This window comes from Hyla sarda, chromosome 1 (assembly GCF_029499605.1).
Source record: "Hyla sarda isolate aHylSar1 chromosome 1, aHylSar1.hap1, whole genome shotgun sequence".
Classification (NCBI taxonomy): Eukaryota; Metazoa; Chordata; class Amphibia; order Anura; family Hylidae; genus Hyla; species Hyla sarda.
In genome coordinates, this window is record NC_079189.1 from 82,841,425 (window position 1) to 82,847,424 (window position 6,000).

The window sequence follows — 6,000 nt, forward strand, 5'->3', positions numbered from 1 at the left end:
TGAGAAAATTCTGACTGCCTAAAGCTACCATTAGAGGGAGCTGAGGAGCTTACTGCATACTGATTTATTATTTAAATGGTTTCTCCAGGGAAGTATATATATATATATATATATATATATATATATAATATATATATATATATATATATATATTTTTTTTTTTTTTTTTTAAATTAGGGATGAGTTGTGATATAAGACACAAACCCTGGATAAGCCCTTAAAAAAGCATACCTTTTAATTATAATCCTGGACAACCCCTGTTAAGCATTTCATCCATTGTTTCCCAATGGCAGACAAACTGCAAAGCAAAACAGGAATTGGCGAATGGCATATTAGGTAAATGAGTGGTAAATATGTCTAGTTAAATCATCATGCATTCCCATATATCAACTGTGCTGGAATCACTACCAAAGAGGCATATAATTCCTTGAAAGCAAGAGACCTCGTAGGTATCAGCTCTTGACAGCTATGTGGTGAAAGGGATAAAGTATATACAGTGTGAACTCTCCACAGTGCCACTTGTGATTCTATTAAGGTGTTAGATGGATTATCATAAAGCTGCAAATGTTTAACAGATGACTTGTCAGCATGTGGATATATACTGTATTAAAACTTTCCTGGATTGGAATCAACATTGATGCGCCTGGTGGCCATTAAAGTATTAGGAATTCTGCCATCCACTGAGTATGTGATGTTCTTCTTAAGTCTTTGTTTTGCACACTCTTGCATTTGACATCACTTACTGCAGCTCTCTTTTATCTGCAGGTTGGAAATGACAAGAGGAAAGTGCTGTACTTGGCATGGCATAGGCATTATGCTGGGGGTGAGACGTCACATTACGTTAATGTCTAGTTTGATGTATCTCTTGCCGCATACTTCTCTAATAGTAGGTTAATTGTAGACTATGAGTGATTGTTTGTCACCCATCCACATCAGAAATGGCTCTACTTTCTGGCTCTTAAGTTTTACTGGCGCTGGACAAGAATTTCTGCTTCCACAACTAACTTTGGTATTTGGGAGGAACTGCTAATACAGTCATTACTTAGAATAAGAGTAGCGCTCCTGGTGCCTCTCTGGTTGTAGGCATGGGTTCAGGTATTTGGCATTGCCCTTTGCTATGAGATAACTTCCAGTGAGCAGTGCTATGTATGATAAGCTGTGAGAATTGCAGTCTTATCTGGGGATTAATGTTTTCTTGTATGGCCTTTGTGGAGCAGAATGCACGTGCTGAACTTACACTTTCACAAGTTTAACTTTCTTTCAAGCCACTATCAGTTATTGAAGCGATTACTCATTTGTAGGGTGGCACCATGTGCCATAGATAAAAAGCAAAGGAAAGATAAAAGGGATTGCTAAAACCGAAAGTCAGAAATACTCACAATGCCAGAAATATTCACACTCAATTCATTGTAAATTTCGAGTTACAGGAAATACAGACAGGTGTAAGGTTTTTAATAACGTACTATTACTATTCCTATTCATAGTGCACAGAAAATGTGTATTCTTCGTTGGAAGCAATAAGACCTCATCTGTCATTTCTCTAATGCAGGTAGATGAAATCTGTTTACCTACTATAGGCAATAGTAACATGTTGTGGAATGTGTTTGTGCTATATAAATATTATTATTATTATCATCTGGGTGTGCTTATTCTAATTAGGGCTGGGCGGTATACCGGTTGATACCGAATACCGAAATTTTTGTGCTGCACGATATGAATTTTAACCCATACCGCAATACTGGTTTGGCCCCTCCCCCTCGGGAATGAATTATCAGCCCGCTGCGCTGTCCCCACATCGGGGAACTAATCCTATGTGACCCGCGAGCGCTGTTCTGCCCCCCCCCCCCCCAAATTAATTATTAGCCCAGCGCTGTTCCCATCAGGGTACTAGTCACATATCACCTGCATGCGCTGCCCTCCTCGTCCTGTTTGTTGCGGCCACCAGCGCTGACACTCTATACCAGTGGTCTCCAACCTGCGGACCTCCAGATGTTGCAAAACTACAACTCCCAGCATGCCCGGACAGCCGTTGGCTGTCCGGGCATGCTGGGAGTTGTAGTTTTGCAACATCTGGAGGTCCGCAGGTTGGAGACCACTGCTCTATACTGTGCGGCATCCCTATGCTTGGGCTGCAAAAAATAATCAAAATAAACTTTAACTCACCTCCCGTTGGTCCGGTACCGGCCTCACTTGTTTTCCTGGGGACGGGAACATCGGACAGCCGTCAGCCTATCACCAGCCGCAGCGATGTTCTGCCGGCTTCTTACATGACAGTGGGCTCAGCCTATCACCGGCCGAGGCAGAACATCGCTGCGGCTGGTGATAGGCTGATAGCTCTCCGATGTTCCCGTCCCCAGCATAAGGCCGACGTAGGTGCGTTAAAGTTTATTTTGTTTACCATTTGCAGCCCGGGCATAGGGATACTGCACAGTATAGAGTGCCAGTGCCGGCGGCCGCAACATACAGGACGAGGAGGGCATATGCGGGTGATATGTGAGAATTTACCCCGATGGGGATGTGGGCTGATAATTAATATATGGGGGGGGGGGGGGCTCTAGGAAATACCGTTATATACCATGGACCTGCCAAAAGTAAAAAAAATACAGTGATACACACATTTGGTCATACCGCCCTGCCCTAATTCTAATATATGAGGTGTACACATTTATTTTTATTCCAGATGAATCTATTAGTTGCAAGGATATCATAGTCTATCTTGAATCACCAAGCGCATGGGATTGGTTAAAAAAATGGGGCCTCATATCGTGAAGCCGGGTTTACACTAGGGGATTTCTGCTCAGAAATGTCAGTGCAGCATAGTCCCATTGTTGTCAATGGAATTCGACTGCCCAGTGCATTCAACAGAATTTCAGTGGCAGTGCTTTCCACTGCTGACATTTCTCAGTCAAAAGAATGAATTTGTTTATTCTTTCTGCGGAATACATTGCCGTCTATGTTACCCGGCAATGTCCGCACATTCCTAGCAAACGGCCCTTAAGTACATTTTTATTTCAATGCATTTGGGACTCTATAAATACACCATAGCAGGAAAACCAACGGCTCGTGCCCTAGATAATCCAAAATAATAGTAATTATCCAAACCCTTCAAGGCCTCTATTTATGTTGCTTATATAACATATTTAACAGCGCTGTGCAAAGATTCTCATCACTCGCATAAGTTCTTGTCCACAGTGAGCTTGTTCTCCATATCTCATCTACACAAATGTTAGTGCCCATTTCCCAACTAGCCAAAATAGCCCACCAGTGTTTATTTGTGCAGAAAGAAACCAGAGTATCAAGAAAAACCCCACACAAATATGGGACGAACATGACAAGTACATACAGATGGTGCGCTTGACCATATACCAATCCAGGACAAGACCATTATTTAAGTTACTGGATATTTCTCTGTACTTGTGTATGTTCCAGGATTCTATTCAGCTGTTTCCCACCCAGATAACTTACTACTACCTACACTCCTAATATAGATTTTGAGTTGACAAATGCAAAATTAGAAATAAATTTATACTTTGTTATACTGTTAATTTTTACGCTCTAAATATATTGCTTCTAGCTGTATAATATTGAATTACTTCGGTCTATACCACCAAAAATCCTGGTATTGCTCTTACCGATTTACCAGAGAGCTCTTCTCAGATACTTCACACTAAAACTCTTCCCCACTATTGGAGAACAGGCATTATAAGTCCTGCCCCTTAAAGGGGTACTCCGCCCCTAAACATCTTATCCCCTATCCAAAGGATAGGGGATAAGATGTCAGATAGTGGGGGTCCCGCTGCTGGTGACCCAAGGGATCTTGGCTGCAGCACCCACCTCAACGGCTTCCGGCAACGCTGGAGGCTTCGGATCCCGACCACGCGAGCGTGGTCGGGATCCGAAGCCTCCAGCGTTGCCGGAAGCCATTGAGGTGGGTGCTGCAAGCGAGATCCCGAGGTCCCCAGCAGCAGGACCCCCGCGATCTGACATCTTATCCCCTATCCTTTGGATAGGGGATAAGATGTCTAGGGGCGGAGTACCCCTTTAACAAAGTCCTACCCACTCAGTCTTCTCTTAAATTAAAATGGAATGGATGAGTAGGGACTTAACTGATGTTCCTAAAAATTTCAAGACCTTTTGCTTCTGTGACATACACAAAATCCTGCAGACTGACAGACACTATGGGCACGTTTATATCCTGTTTACGTTTATTATTTTTAGGTATTGTGTTCCTTTATTACCCCCGCATACATAGTTACATACATAGTTAGTACGGTTGAAAAAAGACATACGTCCATCAAGTTCAACCAGGGAATTGAAGGGTAGGGGTGTTGCGCGATATTGGGGAAGGGATGGGATTTTATATTTCTTCATAAGCATTAATGTTATTTTGTTCCAGGAATGCATCTAATCCTGTTTAAAAGCTGTAAATTTTTCCTGCTGTAACCAGTTCCTGAGGTAGACTGTTCCATAAGTTCACAGTTCTCACGGTAAAGAAGGCGTGTCGCCCCTTGAGACTAAACTTTTTCTTCTCCAGACGGAGGGAGTGCCCCCTCGTCCTTTGGGGGGGGGGGGGGTTTAACCTGGAACAGTTTTTCTCCATATTTTTTGTATGGGCCATTAATATACTTATATACATTTATCATATCCTCCCTTAGACGTCTCTTCTCAAGACTAAACAATTGTAATTCCTTTAATCGCTCCTCATAGCTAAGATGTTCCATGCCCCATATTAGTTTAGTCGCCCGTCTCTGCACCCTCTCAAGCTCCACAGTGTCCCTTTTATGGACTGGTGCCCAAAACTGAACAGCATATTCCAGGTGAGGCCAATACCTGCTCATAAAAAACAAACAATCACCTAGTATCAATACTACGTAATGCAGGCTGTTCCGGTATTCATGTGTCAGTGACCTGGGCGGAAGGGTGTATACAAATTATTATTAGAGTAAATTAAGCTATAATAAGATCCATCAGATACCTGTCTGTAGATAGTTTTCATTTTGTAACAGCTTGATCTGTACTTTCCCTTGTTTTATATTGAGTCCCTGCTTTACCTGCAAATAGAATAGTTGATGTTGTATTAGGGTGTATTCACACATATTTAATGATGCGGATGTTATGCTGCAGAATTTAATGTAAAAGTGAACACGGATTCAAATCTGCAGCATCAAATCCTGCACATCAAAAATGCACCGGATACTGTACGTGTGAATACACCCTTAATCTAACATCCATCCTTACAGGATTCTATTACCAATCTACTCTAGCCAGAACTGGACTTCTCATTTTACATAGCATAGCAATATTGATGAGATGAACATTAGGCATTATATAAACAACATGACTTATTACAGACAGGAAAGGTTATAAAATGCATCCAGTTTGATAAGATTAGGCACAATGATATAAATTAGAAATCTGTAAATATAAGATATCAAAGCCATAGTAGTCTTAATAAACTAATGATAAAGTGTATATGCACTAGTGTTGCTCGCGAATATTCGCAATGCAAATTTTATTCGCGAATATCGCATATTCGCGAATATTCGCGAATATCGCACTATATATTCATAATTACGAATATTCATTTTTTTGTTTTTTTTTCACAGTATACATCACAGTGATCATCCTTTTCTGCTTCCAGCTTGTGTGGTGTAAAGAAGGCTCTAATACTACTGTGTGAGACTGGCGTACGAATCTCTGAAGTGATTGTTAGAATGAAAGGCTTCTTTGGCTAAGAGACCTGCCTAATCCTTACAATGAGATTTTTACAGTTAAAGTGTTTGTGTCATCAGCAAAAACTTTTTATATAATGTAGATAATACCATTATATGTATCACAGGTATGTGAATGTAGCCTCCGCTGCACTCACCTCTAAAACTTCAAGTCTTTATTTCAATTAATTAAAATCAGGCAATCCTACGGCAGAGCAGAATGAAAAAACAGACACCACGGCAGAGCTGGGCGAGCACGAGGCAACAAAGCCGTTTCGCGGTATTCCAC